The sequence below is a fragment of the Mastomys coucha genome, unplaced genomic scaffold (genome assembly GCF_008632895.1).
Source record: "Mastomys coucha isolate ucsf_1 unplaced genomic scaffold, UCSF_Mcou_1 pScaffold14, whole genome shotgun sequence".
In the NCBI taxonomy this organism is placed as follows: domain Eukaryota; kingdom Metazoa; phylum Chordata; class Mammalia; order Rodentia; family Muridae; genus Mastomys; species Mastomys coucha.
In genome coordinates this window covers 59,907,907-59,925,461 of record NW_022196896.1, presented here as the reverse complement: position 1 = coordinate 59,925,461, position 17,555 = coordinate 59,907,907, and positions in this window count along the sequence as shown.

The following is a 17,555-nucleotide window of genomic DNA, read 5'->3' as shown; positions in this document are numbered from 1 at the left end:
TATTCATTGCTTTTGTTGTAAAAATATAAACTAAAGAGAATAATTAGAACTACAGTGCTTTATGTACATTATTTCTATTTTCTCATTTAACAAGTAACTGTGGATGTAGAGACAGAAAGAGAATATATTTTCCCTGTCTAAATAGAAGATGTTCAGCTATTGAAATACCTGTGTATCTGTCAGAAAGGTCTCACGACAAAATGAAGTGAAGTTCACAAAAGAAATTAATGAAAAGCGCTGCTAGATACAAGAAGTGATTGTTAACAATAGTCTCTGTGTGATGCCATATATCCTCAATTTTTTATATAAAATTTATTTATAATTCATGTTATTATTTCACCTTAGTGAAATAACCTATCATTAAATCAGAAAAATTTAAAGGGAAGTAGTCTTGACAGTTGACACACTGATTCATCTTTTAAAAATACCACATGCATGTCCCTAAAATGAAGCAAATCTTGAAGAAACTGATTACTAAGTATTTTTGGTATTAATATTCCTTGTATCTATGTCTTCTTTTGCTCAAATACAACGAGAAATAACTCATCAGTTAGAAGAGGACAGCGATAAATTTCTATCTATACTACCTAAATTTCTATCTACATCTACCTCTGTGATGCAGTAGCTTCTCCCTGGGGATGAAGCCTTCCCCTCCCCTTGATGGTCACAGCAATTGCTGAAAGTGTCTCTACTTCTTCTTTCCCTGGCTCATCTCTAATCTAATTCTCTCATCTTTTTACTGCCTCTGCTATTAGTCCTTTCAAAATGAAAGGACATTTAATTTTATAGAAATTGTATCAGTCTGTTATGATTTGAATAATAAGTGTACCTCATGGGCTCTTGTGTTCAAATGCATCCTCTCTACCCGATGACCTATTTGGGGATGCTGTGGCACCTTTAATAGATCCTTAGGTGCTAGCTGCTGAAAGTTGAAAACAAGGGACAGGTTTTCAGAGCTTATGGCTGGTACTTTTTGCCCTGTAGCTTCAGTGCACGTATCTGTCAAGATGTGAAATAATTTTAAGGCAAGCTTTGTGTGCCACAAACAATCCATGCTTTCCCTGCCTTGAGGGATCATACCTTCTGATACCAGGAGCCAAACTAAAGCCTTCATCCATTCTAGAATCACATCTGTCAGGTCTTTGCTAAGGTAATAAATAAGTGCTATTTTCAAGGCTTACAGATAGAAAGCTGACTTTGTCGCACTTAGAATATTTTTCCAAGTTGTATAATTGAATAGTAATTCAAGTTCATCCTTCTTACAGTACTGAGAATTACTTTTGGAGGCACATGACAAAAAAAACTGTGGCAAATATTTTAGTTCTACCTTACAAATTATCTTTCTGAAATCTCCACAGACTACAGAATAACAAAGATTTTTATTAACCTTATTTCTTTGTTAACTTTTATGATCATATACAGAATATATCGTACCAGTCTTCTTTATCATACACTGAAAATGTGTATAATGACATCCTTGTTGCTGTCTTTATGGTTAAATCTTTCATTTTTTATTGGATATTTTATATATTTACATTTCAAATGTTATTACCTTTCCCCTCTAGAACACCACTTTCCCTTCCCTCTCCCCATGCTTTTATGAGGTTGCTCCCCTGCCCACCTACCCACTCCCACCTCATCACCCTGGTATTCTCCTACACTGGGAATCAAATCTTCACAGGACCAAGGGATTCTATTTCTATTGCTGTCAGACAATGCCATCTCTGCTACATATGTGGCTGGAGCCATGGGTTCCCCCATGTGTACTCTTTGGTTGGTGGTTTAGTCCCTGGGAACTCTGGAGAGTCTGGTTGGTTGATACTGTTTTTCTTATGTGGTTGCAAACACCTTTAGCCCTAACTCCTCCATTGGGGTCCTCGGCAGTCAGTCTTATGTTAAGAATTTGGAGATGAGTGGGTGACCTCACCCCCCAACCGAAGGCCTTGTCTGGATATGGTCTCTACAGGTTCTCCCTCCACTTTGTTGGGCATTTCAGCTAATCTCATCCCAGTTGGGTCCTGGAAGCCTCTTGCTTTCCTGGCATCTGGGACTTGCTGGTGGCTACCCCCTGTTCCTCATCCTCCATTGCTACACACCTCTGTTCAAATTCCTGACCCTCTGTATATCATCCTCCTCTCATACCTCATGTCTCCTCTCATATATGACCCTAGCCTCCTTTTTCTCCTTCCCCCTTCCTCTCTTCTTCCCAAATCCATCCCACCCTCTACCCCCGTGAGTATTTTGTTTCCTCTTCTAAGAAGGAACAAAGAATTTTTCTTTTTAAAATATATTTTTAAATACTTTTAAGAATTTTAAACATTATGACCTTTCTTTCCTCCTCAGTCTCTTCTCAGATACTCTTTCTTCCTTTCTCTCTACTCAACTCCACGTTCTCTATGGAACACACACACATACTCACCATACTCACATGCACACATGTAGCACATAAGTAGATTTTTCTTCCCTAGTAACATATTTAGCACCTTTCAGTCCTATGTACACTACTCAGTACAGGTGAAGCTTCTAGCTGATTACCAGCTCTATATCTGCATTTTGCAATGACATGAATATGTGTTGTCTTGGCAGCAGAATCTTACTCTCAGGTTGTAGAGGGTAAACAATAGCCTTGGAAACAGCTTTAGTACTTGGTGGGGTAGTACTATAGGTTACTGTTGATGGATAAAATTATCTGGGATGAACAAATAAAATTATACCCACATGTTGATCCATGTCATTGCTGTAAAATAAACTATACTCCTTTTCTCATATAATAAATAGAAATAAGAAGAGTGTGTAGATTATGATTTATATTCTACATTTAGAATTGTGTATTTTAGTTGATAGATTCTACCTATAATTCATCACATAATCTATCCATGTGGTTCAGTCTTAAACAGAAGGTCAGAGAAGGAACAATAATTACAATGGTATAGTCTAAAGCTGAAGACCACAGAGGAGCCTTGAAAGGTAATTGATACAGGTCTCAATATCAACATGCACCAAACCAACAAATCAACCAACAATAACCCAAGCTAAAAACAGGAGTTATGATGTCTAAGAGCAGGAAAGTAAGCATATATGACTGCAGAAGAGAGAGACTTCTCATTTCTTCTCTTCGTTTATTCCGTTTGGAACCACAGACAACTGAATTATTGCAATCTATATTGAGGTGTATTACACACACTCTCACTGTCTTTATGTTATCTTTTAAAAGACTATCACAAATTGCCTATTGACAGAGCCTCACCAGCCATTTGGGCAGTCAGCTGGACGGCTAACCCTAACAATCTCATGGTAATGGACATACAAATGAACAAATGAACATACTTAACTCATATTTCCATTTTGTTCCATTATTATGAAGTCAGACATAAAACTGCCCTTCAACCCAGCAATTGCTGAGCATATGTAACTTTATCCTATTTGAGACTTCATAACTAGTCTGTAACTCAGCAATATGGGTGACTAAGAGCTCGACTGTATGCCTGTGCTCTGGCCTTCAGAAAACGAACAATGATTAACAGCACAACTATCTCCGGGACTATAGTCACAGACCTGGAATATAGTAAACTGTATCAAGCTAATGGAGCACAAAACTTGCGCATAGCATTATAAAAAAGGATAGTAAAAATTTGATCAGTGACACCCCAAAGCCATTGTAAACATATGTGAGAGTTAAGATGAACTACAAGATTCATGAGGGAAAGATATACTCCAGCATTTTGGGATGGCAAAGATCATCCATCTTCATCTTTGCTGCATATCTGCAAACATTTTATCCCTAAGAAACACAAAGTCTTTCATCAATGAAAACCTGTGTTGCCTTCACCTCATGCAACTTGCTTTGCTGACTCAGGGTCAGTACCACAATACTTTACAGCATGAGCCCCAACCCTAAAACTCACCCTATTTCAAACCTACATGTGTATATGTGCACACATAATGAAAACTAAGAAAACACATAATTAAAAAAAACTTTAAAGCAAAGAATACCCAAATAGTCATAAAGAATCATAAGATTCTTGATATTCATCATGAGACAGTAATAAAAGTATATATTAAAAAAACAGAAGTTTGGTGAAGAGATTATAATACTAAACAAAATAGTTGATCTTGTACAGGTCTTGTACATGTGTTCATGTTCTCAATGGCCTGTCAGTTTTAACAAATGATGTTTCACTTCAAATACCCACTAGCTGTACTTCTTGCATTCTTTCTGTTTCCCTCTCTTCTATATTCTCTGATCTTCGGGAGAATGGGGTGTGATATAGATGCCACACTTAGTTAAACACTCCACAGTCTCTTATGTTGACCTTAGTATTGATTATTTGTGTTTCCTTCTAGTAATTATTAATATATTGAAAAATAAACTTCTCTCATGAGGAGTTAAATGTATTAATCTATGAATATAAAGATAAGATCTAGGGGGTAGTTTAATACTCTATCCACAATAATAAAAATATTACATTCATTTCTATGATCTAGTTGGCTCAATTAACTCTACCAGGCATGAGTGTAATCTTGTTATTATCCTAGGAAACTTTCTCCTGTTACTATATAAAGCTAAATTCTATTACATGTAAACTCTTCCTGGAGACACAGTCTTTATTTGTAGTTATCTATCTATAATATTTCAATATAATATCTTATATACCTTTTATGTTTAGACTATTTCATTATTGACTCAAAAACCTTTCAAAATGTGGTAGCTGGATCTATATGCCTGAAATTTAAGTGGTACTCTTTTTTTCTTTGTAAAATTGGCATACATTCACATTTGATTAATAAGACAGTCTTGCAAGTAATGATTTTTTAAGCAGGAGCAAAGCAAAAGGTGTTGAAATTGGTAATGATTAAATATTTCTGAAGTTTGCAGCAAAAGTTCAGGGCTAAGAATAGTGCTATTCTCACACAGCCGAAATGCTCTGTAGGAGAGAGTGACAGATGCCAATTTTTGTCTACTTAAGAGACAAGGAGAGGAATAAAAAAAAAAACAGAAAGTACAGCCAATCAGCAATATATATCTACATTCATTTGAGTAATCTAATGCCTGAGACACATTTTTTTTGCAAAACACTTGTGTAGTTGAACTATATCTGATGATGTAGGATAGACATCTGTATGATATTCTTGGGTAGAAAAACAGAATGGCAATGTTGAAATTCAGGTGTTGCGATTGAGGGATGGCATTACAGAGAAATAAATAGCCAGAAATCAAAAGAACCATTTAGAACATAAACGGTTGAAATCATCACACAATAATTTAATAAAAAGAACATGTTTCAAGTTGTAATTTTAAAACTGTAAGAAAAAAAGAATATATATTTTACCTCTATGAAAATTTCCTGAGTACAGCCATGACTTTCATAAAAAGTATATTCCAACAACAGTAGCTGTTCTATACTCTGATAAGACCCTTCATTCACTATCATTTCTGTGTTTATCAATAGGTACTTTCAACAATTTATACATTTTCTAATATTAATTGTAATAATACAAACTATTCATATTTTCTGTCTTGCAAATAAGGTCTCATTGAAGTTATACATGTGTAAATTAAAAAGTAATCAATACTTGAAAAATATGAGTGTATTATTTTTTATGACCTCAAACTTTAATTTAACCCTCCCCCCAATGAATACTATTAGTGATTCATAGGTTATATCTATGTAGTAGGTTCTTGTATCCATATTCTTAGTTTTGTCCATAGTCATGCTACTCCATTGATTTCACCCTGAAAGTAAATTTTATTGAGTTTGAATAACTTCATTATGTTTAATTCTAGAATTTCTATTCAGTTATGTTTTATTTCAAATAGTCCTTATATATCTTATATTTACACTAGAATTATTTATTCTAGAACTGAGAATATTAGAAAACTCACCACAAACTTACACTTATCATACATATATTTGTAAGTATATCTCAAGAATTTATATTACTCCTACTAAGACACTAGTATTGCAGCTTATGGCTATTTTATAATGTTTTGTTAGTTTTGTTAAAAAAATCTAAATCTATTTACTTTCACCTATAATTTTTTAAAATCTCATAAATGTATTATTATCCATACATATAGTGGATTTAAATATGTATTACATTAACTAGGATATATCTTCATCCAAATTTTACTAATAAACATTACAATATACCATAGAGAGCCCATAGGTTTACTTGATCATTCTAGATAATTCTCCAGTGAGAAACTATGAAGGCAAAAATATATTTTAAGTGCAGTTGTTACCAGTGTGTATAAAAGGTTTCACCCAGACCTTTCTTTTCAGAATGACTGAGGTCTTAACCTGTTCCTTTACAGCAGTGGTCTTCGACATTACTAATGCAGCAACCCTTTAATACAGTTCCCCATGTGTGGTGACCCCGAACCATAATATTTGTTGCTATTTCATTATTGTACTTTGTGAATTAGTAACTATGGACTATAATGTAAATATGCTTTTGGAAATAGAGTTTTACCAAAGGGGTTGGAACCCGAAGGTGAGAACCACTGTCCTACAGAGAAACCCTTTGGAGATCCGCTAACTTCCTTTCACATTCAGCTGTACATATTAAAGTCACTGAGTTTTCAGGCTACTGGTGTATCTCCATCAGAGTATATCATTCATTTTATCTAAGAATCTCTGTACTCATGTCTGTTACTCCTTTATTTCTTATTGTCCATTTGAGTCAATTCCAAAATTGGTTAGGTCACAGCAGACCACCTTCACTATAAGAATGTTAAGAAATGAGGATAGAAGTAACTCACCATAGTAAAAAGTATAGATGGCAAAACTATTGCTTAGAGAACACTAAATGTGGGAAAACGGTAGCATTTTTTCCAAACATTTTTCCACTCTTTTCTTTATACCATTCTATGTCTTAGCTACAGTAACAGAGCAAGAAAAAGTAATGAGACATTACTATGAGAACCAACATTTAGATATCTATCTTCATGCCTCACATGGACACTTTTAGCAAAGTAGCAGGTTTCAAAATTTACCTACAAAATTAGCTGAGAAGGAAATAAAAAAAGTTATAAATTTCAACATGTTAAAAAACAAACACACACACAAACAAAGCCCAAAACTAGAAAGAAACCTAAGAGAGGAAAGTTCTTCATTGAGGACTTTAAAATCTTAAAGCAAGAAGTTGAAGAAAACAACCAAACATGGAAATGGGTTTAGTGCCCAATGATTTACAATTAATAGTGAGAAATGGCTTTATTAGGGAAAGTGGCCTATAAATCCAATAATTGTCAAGTAAAATCCAATGATGTTACTCATGGAGGTTGAAAAATAAACTCTAAACTTCTTATGGCTACACAAATTATCTCGATCATCAATAGGAGGAGAGGACCTCGGCCCTGTGAAGGTTCTATGCCCCAGTGTAGGGGAATGCCAGGGCCAGAAAGTGGGAGAGGGCGGGGTGGCAGGCATGGGGAGGGGGGAGGCAACAGGGGTTTGTTTTTGTTTGTTTTTTTGTTTTTTTGGAGGGGAAACTGGGAAAGGAGAAATTCGCATGTAAATAAAGAAAATATCTAAAATAAAAAATTCTCATCACATTTCACTGATACGTGGTTAGTTATAAGGATGAGTTTGAACACAGACTATCATCCCTACACAAACATATTACTTACTAGTGATAAAAAGCTGGATATTGGTGTGTATAAATATTAAATAGGTAGGCAGGTGGAATAGATGGGGGTTCATAGTAGTTTTCAGTACAAACAGTTTCTTTTTTAGAAGGATGATCTATATATCAGATTCAGCAAATTATATATATACATATATACATATATATTAATTTCTGATACAATTTGTCACTGATTTTCTATAGATTTGTTCTCGAGCTTTTATAGAAATCTCTTCCCCTAACAATATAATGCTTATTACTCCTGGAATTTGTATGAATTTAAAAACATATTACATTACTTTAAAGAAAGGAAATACACAGTGCTAGTCTTCAGTCTAGAATTTTAAATCTGTTAAGCTTTTAACATCATAGTCTAAATGACTTTGTTAAACTCATCTTATGGAAGCCTTTTAGCTTTATTCAACTACAGTACTTGTACTTCTTAGAAATTAAAATATGAGACATTAAAGCACACTCTAATACATTGTGTGAGACTTTAAGGGACATATTACCATTTATCATGAAGTTAGAGGCCAGTGACAGGCCAAATAAACAATTACACACATACATTTTGGAGAACCAATAAGCTTATTGGTTTACTTACTGAAGGAGGAGTACAAAATTATTTATGGGAACATGAGCTAATCAAGTACAACTGTATAACCAAAAAAACCCTCTCAACATGGGTGATAATTCTGAAAAGCTACATCTGAAGCTTCCTTCCAAAATTTCTCTGACACAATCTCCTTCATAGTGTGCAATAACACAGTTCAGATGTATTGAACCAACTTGTATACATGTTTTCTAATAGGTCCGTTTCACATAGGCCATTGGTATGTGAGTGTGTGTGTGTGTGTGTGTGTGTGTGTGTGTGTGTGTACATTTCTCTGTATAAGTGATTGTACTTGTAAGCCAAAGATTTGAACACAGGCTATAAGGCTATGGCCAGTTATTGAGAATCAGTATGAATTTCATTTATTGCTCCATAAAGTTTGTGTTCTGCAGAATACATTATTTTATTCCTTGTGTAGCAATTTGATATTGTTGTATAGATATTCTATTTAGCTGTTCAAGACATAGTGGGGAAGTTTATGATGTCTGCATTTCTAGATTTCCCTCAACTCCTCGATATTTTTGATAAAATTCTCTCTAATCTACCATTTGCCTAAACTGAGAACAAACATTCTGTCTGCAAATTTGACTTTCTTTTTCTATTTTCTTCTGTCCCTATTTTGAATCCACAAATGTTATCAGTTCCCTAGAAACAAATCAATATGTATTGCAGTAAAGTTGCTGATTTTCGTAGAAAACCTCTTATGCCTCTGGCAGAGCTGAGATTTTACCTGGTAAGTAACAGGGGAATCGAAGGCAAAACTCAAAGACCCATGATTGTTCTTACTGGATTCTGTACTACCTTAAGGAAATGCGTTCTTGTTGTTTGGCTGTCACTATGCTCTGATTCATTCCTTGAAATAGCTTTTTTTTTTTTTTTTTTGACAACATTGTTTATTTTCATGCTTTTCTTTTGTAGTGGCAAATTGTTCAACTTTCTCAGGACTCCACTCATATGTTATCTTGATCATATTTATATCAGGCTCTCTATATATGAGCTTACAGAATAAGAAAGTAAGATTAAGATGCTTTAGCCAAAAGGGGGTCAGTTTGACTGGTAAATATTTAGAAAAATAACTATGCTATACAATTTCTAAATATTTTAAGTGTGATAACTAAGATTTATAAAGCACAGAAGAGTGGATGACTTGGTCTTTGGCCAAAGAAAATTACCCTGTATTCCTGGCTCTTGGAAGATTATATCTAAACCCTTGGGATCCCGAAAGGATGAAAATGTTTCATTATTCATGACAAAGACTTAAATTGCCAGTATGCAATTAGGCAATTAATAATGTATTCAAAATGTAATGTTAGTGTAACCTGTGACCCTGAAGTTGTTGTGAATTTCTTCCAATGAAGATGTTCGATTCATATATGCACACTACAGTGTGCAACACTCCCTGAAGACAGGAAGTTTGCACTGGGAATACTCCTCGAATATTATTTGATTACTAAACTGTGCCTTCTTTTTTAGTATAAGCCACAAATTTTGAATGTATTTGCCCAGTGAGTGCTGTGACACTAAGAGCAAACTATCGAGTCTGACTATGATTTATAAAATCCATACATTCATCTCTTTAAGTTTTACCTACAAAGTACTGTAAAGCAGCAATAACATTGTATTTTCATGTTAGAGTCTAAACAGAACATTAAATAATGTGAAGCTATCACATAGTCTTATTTTCATTGAAGTTCAAAAATAAGAATTAGTGTACATTATATATAGATATAATTTATATTTGAAAATGATTATATAAAATCATTGAAAATGTCACATATATGTAGTTATATTCACTCCTTTTCCCCAGCTCCTCCCAAACAAATCCTCCCATCTCTATTCAATAAATTTTATGACTTTTAAAAAAGATCTATCAACTTCAAATCTAATTTGTTCTGTTCATATACTATGCAACCCACATGCTTCATAGGCTTAAAGAAAACTCCCAGGAGCTATCAATTGCAAATGGCTCCTTAGCTAGAGTTGGACCTATATCTCTGTCTCCTCCCTCAAATCTGGGTGTTTTATTCTGGCTTGAACTCCCTCATGTTTTCCTATAACCACACTGAATTCATTTGTGAAACTGCTCTGCTGTGTCTTTGACTTTACCCTTTACTTGAAGTTATTCATCTCATTGGACTGGGGAAATGTTTTCAATGCCTTTTCAGAAAAGATCCCAGAGCCTTGGGAGGAGTGTGTAATTCAAATGGAGTTATGCTATAATAGAGACAGAACACTTATTAGACAATACAGTCTAACAAATAAAAGTCTCAGTGCTAGGAATGGTATGATTGACCTCATTGCTGATCAGTAAGGTTCTACAGACCTAAACATTCTATGCTACTTTCAAAACCCTTCTTTAACCTGCAGAATGTGACAGTAAAACTTATTGCTAAGGGTATCATATACTTGAGTCATAGAACATGGAGAACTTGGAGAAATCAAGCTGGTACTTACCAAAGGAGAAGTCTCCTCCTGGCTGTCTTTTATTTTGCTATAGTTTGCTATGAGTGCTACCAGAGGAAAAAGGTAATTATCAGGCTCACCCATCTGAGAATCCTGCAAGTTATAAAAATGATTAAACTAGTAAGACATACAAGCTTGTGGAATGGTGGCATGAACATCTGTGAGTAACAAACCATTTTCTGATCAGATTTAATTTTTACTCTACAAGATGAAAACCATGTCTGGCACCATTACAGGGTCAAGAACATGTGACTAGAGAAGTCATTTTTCCCTACTGGAGAATCTACTCCCACTTATTCTGATAAGTGGGCATAATATTAAACTCTCAATTACTCGGTATGTCTGTAAATAAATGCATCTCTCAGTGCTCATTAGGGAACCTTCTTTATGCAGTGGATGGCAGTGAACATACCATCCTATTATTGATAAAATTACAGAGAAGAAACTGGGAGTGTCAAAGCTAAAAGAAAACACATTCTTTATAGTTTATTTGCCCTATAGCTTAGAAGATCCAAATGATGATGGGTGTCTAGTAGGTTCCTTTTCTCTGTCAGTAAAATAAATACAAGAAAGCAACCCAATGCAAAACTAAAGCTTACTGGCAAGCATTCCATACATCTAGGGTAAACAGGACCTCTCAGAACTCAGACCACTGGCTTAAAGGTGAGTTGAGTTTTTATTTAGATTTAAGGTGTATCCTGATCCACCTGCTCCTCCTCCATTGCTTTAGTGGTATCTGTGTATCTCTACTGGTTCTACCTACAACTGTTCCCTTGAAAGTTATATAAGGCCTATATTTTAAGGAATAATTAATAAGCTTTTTCTGATGGCTACATATGTTTTAAAAATTATTCTTGGGCTGGTGAGATGGCTTAGCGGTTAAGAGCACCAACTGCTCTTCTGAAGGTCATGATTTCAAATCCCAGCAACCACATGGTGGCTCACAACCATCCATAACGAGATCTGACTCCCTCTTCTGGAGTGTCTGAAGACAGCTACAGTGTACTTACATGTAATAAATAAATAAATCTTAAAAAAGAAAGATTTCCTTAAAAAAATTATTCTATAGCTTGTTTAGAATTTCATACAGTATGGTTTGATAATAACCATCCTTTCAAATCCTAATTTGATAATAATTCTTTCAAGAGAGAAGAGTTAGAATGCATTAGACTAACATAAATTATATTATATTATATATTATACATATATGTATACATTAATTATTATATATTATTAATTATTTAATGCAGATTCATGTTTCCTTCTCTACCCACCCAACACTGTGGCCTCTTTTTAAACCAGTCAAAACAAGGTTTGGCTGCTCAACTTTTTTGATCTGAGGCATTCTACTGGAGCATGGTTAACCTATAAGAGGCTATACCTTCAGAGGAAATTGACTATCTCACTCAGCCATAACAATTTCCAATAGCTCCTTGGCATTGGATGGGAGAGCATACACAAATACCCTCTCCATGCTGTAATTAAGCCTGTGTCTAGACTTGTAGAAGTCTTGTCCATGCTATCACAAGCTCTGCCTGTCCATATTGAAAGCTTCCCTACTCTTTCTAAAGGACCTTTGTTGTTTCCTTGTAGCTGTCCAACATCTCCAGCTTTACTATCTTTCTTCCATCTCTTCATGAGCCTTGAGTACAAAGTATGTGGTATATATGTTACAATGGCTGAGCATTCTGCAGTGTCTTATTCTCTGTTTCCTGGTCTGTATCAATAACTATCTATTCCAAAAAGAAACTTCTCTGATGAGGGTTGAGAGACGTGTTGATTTATGGGTATATTGATAATCATTCAGAATATATTTAATAATATGCTTGTTTATCAAAAAACATCATATTTGTTCTCATTTAAAGGTGTTAACTTTGAATCTTCAGAGGTGCATGTTTCAGAAACTAATGAATAAAAGAAGTCAGAAAACTACTAAAGTACCATAGGGAGGCTTTCAAGAGAGAAGAGTTAGCATGCATTAGACTAACATAAATTGTATTATTATGTACTATATGTATACAATATATAGTAGTATATTATATATATATTACAATATATATTATATGCATAAAACACTCACACACACCTAGACCCTTCATCTCTAATGACTAGTTTTTATGATGCTGGATGGTGCTACATGTTGCTTCAAGAGATAGTTATTAGTCATACATAGCTATAACTTATAATAACAATAGTGGCTGTCCTGGAAAGACATGCCCACTGGTGTAATAATGGCATGAATATAATGTGAGAAACCAACCACTTTCTGATTGAATTTAAGTCTTGTTTACAAGATGAATGAAATTCATACATGCCCTCATTATTATTTCTAGAAACTGTTGCTAGAATGGTACTAGGCCCTGAAGCAGAACCTGTTAGACATGTATTAAAATAACCTACTTTCCAACTTCTTTTAGATTGAATTGCTTTTACTTTATGTGTGTTAATACCACCCCCCATCAGATGTGTTTGTGTACTTTGTACATGCAGTACAGTCTGAGGCTAGGAGAGGATTTTGTATGCCCTGAAAGTGGACTAGAGATATTTTTGTATCAGCATTTGGGCAATGCAGATAGAACCTGAATCATCTTCAATACTAGCAAGTACTCCTGCCCTCTGAGCCATTTCTCTATTCCTACAATCTAATTTTTAAAATTAACTCCATATGAATGTATATTAATTGAAACTATAGTTAAAGTGGCTGTTGTTCTCCATATAACTTTTCAACCATTCATCATTTAGTCAAAACTTACCATTATAACTGAATCAAGAAATTGTTCTGCTCTATTATACACAAAATTTTGTCTTTCCCTCTGGAAACTACTATTTTAGCTTTATTTTTCAAATCTTTGCTTATTCCATCTGTCAACCTCTCTCCATGAGTCTTTCCAACTGAATTACTTGTCTTATTGGAAAAGTTGAGGATCATCTATGGAATAGAAGCTGGATCTTGCCATATTTCTAAGCAGTCATTAAATTCAGATTCTAAGAAAAGTTTCTCTGGACACAATTTTAAAAAATACTTTTTCTTTTTTAAAAGAAACCTAGCTTTGTCCCAAGAAGATAAAAATACAACCTTTGTTATTTAGGGGTAGCACAGTGGAAAGATTTTTTGACCCCAAATTCACACATCTCAGTCCTGGTTCTCTCATTGTCAGTGAAGATATAACTTGTCGCTGCCTCACCGACCAGCGGAAATAAGAAGGCGGCCACGAACTCTTCTCCAAGCAGTTTATTCAGGAACCTTGTACTACAAAATCATTCATTCATCCCCCCCTTCAGCCCCCCCCGAACTCGTGGGTTAAATACTTTCCCTGGTCCTAATCAGCATCGGCTACATGGCAATCTTGTAATAGGCTACAGGAAATCATGCCAGCTTGCATCACAAACTGGAGGCACTCAACTTTTCCAAATAAGGACTTGTTTATTGCGATGCTCTTTGCTCTGGCCGGAGGCCAGGCGCCATATTTAGGGTGGCAGCTGCAGCTCTCCACAGTTCCCCCTTTTTGTTTTAAACGCAACAGGCAAGAGTAGAGGTCTGATCTCCAGTAACCATGAAAAGGACATTGCAATGGCCCTACAACCTGGTAGCCAGCCAAGTTGGTGCCATGCCCGCCCTATGCCTTTTTCCTGGAGGTGGGACCTAGGGCATCAACCCACATGCAATTAGACGTGCTCTCCAAGAGACCGCTAGAAGCTGATCTCTAGTGCAGTGCTTAGCCTCGCATCCTGAGCGTGAAGAAGAGCATACACTATTCATTCAGAATAGTTAACCAAGCCTGTGGAGATTGTCCTGCCTCCAGGGCTGCAAATGCTTGCACTACCAAAGCAGCCTGTCATTGCTGCCAGACCCGCATACTTCAGATGTACCACAACGACAATATACTGACAAGGACCAGTAAAGCACCCACGGTTCCAATACCCACCCACTCTTTCAGATGATTCATAGCATGAGAGATCCAGGATGTCAATCCACTAGCAAGGGACAGGTCAACTCTGGTGGAATTCACATGGAATATGGCGATGCGAAGATCCTGCAACAGATGATCCATTTCTCTAGACCAATTCCCTGTAAGATACATTGACAATTGTCTAGACAAGTTAGCAGCCTGAGTGTGATTTTGATACTGTGCAGAGGTTACACATAACTGTCATCTTCCACTCACATCCTAGCTGTGCTATCTGTCACAAGGTATCCACTTGTTCTTGAACCAGATCCACTCTTTGGTTAAGTACCATAATGCCTCCCTTTAAGTGGGCATTAATACTGGTTTGGGTATTCAAGGCACTTGCAACATTAACTGATAAATTTTTGAGTGCGCTAGCTGTCTGAACAGTGGAACTCAATGCAATAGCAGAAGCTATGGCTCCAACCGCCATGAATGTAATGGCCATCACAATGGCTGTTGTCATGCCAAAGTCACTCTTGTGCCTAAATAAGGCAAGAGAGGTAGGGCTTTCCACCGGCCAGGGAATATACCTGGGCATCCTGGCAACCACAGCAAGGGGGAATCTATTTCCATCCCAACACATGGAGTAAAAGCAATCCTGAGGGCTACAGTCTAGCTTACTCCTGTTTCCTTTACTAAGGCTAGCATTACTAACTATAAACACAAACGGTGCCCAAACACATACAGGGGTCAGAGCAAGGACATAATTTTTCCTGATGCTAATAATCTAACTGAACTTTCAAATACTTCACTAGAATTCCATTCAAACGAGGCATTTCCTACTGCTCCACTGGCAATCATGGCCATGGGAGAAATATCCGTGCAACTCCCATCCACCCCACTCAGCATTCAATTATTAAAAGGGTAGAGGAAGATGCCTGGGCAGGATTCTGATAGGTCCAATTATATCCTCTAAAAGTCTCATTATAATATGTTGAAATTCTGGGAGAAAGGTAAAATAATTTTTTACTGCCCATGACATTCCTCTAGATTGACACCCAGTCCAGGGTGGAAAAATATCACTTTTCTGACCCCTACGAAAGGGGGCCCATTTAGGTTGAGCAGGTGCACTAACATTTCCTTTCTTTCTAGCAAATGGCCACCAGTCACTTATCCATGTACCATTAGTTCTATTAGTGGGGGCTTCATGATTAAAATTATGAAGGGGTTCAAACCATGCTGTGGTTTGATTATACATCATCACACACTTACCTTTACTACTAATTTTTTTAACAAGCTGAAAGCATAAACTACCTTCTAAATATACACTAAAATTACCTTCTATAGGGCTACTTTCCCTATCAAATGGTAAATAGGGCAACTGCAAACTACTATTGGTATTAAAAAATCGAGGAAACACTTGAGCTGAATATCTCAAAGGTAGAGGCTTTGGGAACACTGATAGAATTCCCCATCGTGGCTCAGCTTGCACCAGAATCGGCAGGTGCATCAGCAATAGCATCAACCACTTTATTTTGAGGTGGGGCGCTTTTCCTCGTAAGCCATTCAGGAATCCAAATGGCATCTCGGCGGTCCTGCAGAAACACACAAACAGATCCTCTTGCCCAAGTCAATACCAGATCCTGGCCATTCCATGAACCTTTCAAAATATCCTTCCATTGCACAAAACCCTTAGAAGTGGAAGAGGCAGATACATGCTGTTCTGCAGCCGATTTTCCTTCATTATCCAATTGAAAAAAAATTAAGAGTAAGGAGAGCAATAGATATCTTTTCTCTCGGGGTAAGGCCATAGCCTATTCCCCGTTTTTGTTTTAATAAGCATTCTTTTAAGGTCCTATGAGCTCTTTCCACTATTCCTTGCCCCTGTGGATTGTAGGGTAATCAATGCATTAAATCAATATGCATTAGTTTACAAAAAGACAAAAAGGAAGATGCAGTATATGCTGGGCCATTATCTGTCTTTAACTGCTTAGGTGTTCCCCATGTACCCCAAGCCTCAAAGTAATGGGTTTAAACATGTCTGGCCTTTTCTCCTGCCATAGGGGAAGCAAAGATGATTCCAGAGCAAGTATCTACAGAAACATGTACATATTTTAGTTTTCCAAATGCAGGTAGGTGTGTCACATCCATCTGCCAAACATGAAGGGGACAGAGCCCCCGAGGATTAATCCCTAAGGATGGTTGAGGTATAAAAGGAGCACAGTGGCTGCATGACTTCACAATATCTCTTGTTTCTGCCCTGGTAACTGCAAGTTTCATTTGTAAGGTTTTCGCATTAACATGAAATTGCTCATGAAAATCTTTAGCTCTTTGGATATTAGTAGCCATAAAAATAAACACAGCCCTGGTTGCTTTATTGGCCACATCGTTTCCTTCATAAACAGATCCAGGTAATCCAGTATGTGCCCGAATATACTGCACAAAAATGGGAAATTTTCTTTCTTTAATAAAATCCTGCAATTGTCCAAATAAATGGCTTATTGGGCTATTAACTTTTACTTTTACTACCAACTCTAAACCTTTCAATAAATTAACCACATATTGTGAATCAGATAATAAATTAAAATTCTCCTTTCTTTCTCTAAAAACCTCAATTACAATTTTCAATTCAAAAATTTGAGGAGATCCTGGTGTAAATTGCCTAATTTTAAGATCCTTTCCCTGTATAACATAAGCTCCACATCCATTTTTGGATCCATCTGTAAAAATAGTTACAGCTCCTGCAATGGGACTTTTCTGGGTAATTTTAGGAAAAACAATTGGATGCTCCTTTACAAAGCACAGCAAGGGATCCTAAGGAAAATGATTATCAAAGTCTCCTGAATATGAACATTTCAAAATTGTCCAATCATCCATTGTAGCAATTAACAACTCTACCTGTTTGGCATTATAGGGAGTGATAATTATATATGGCTCACACCCAAAATACTGATGACATT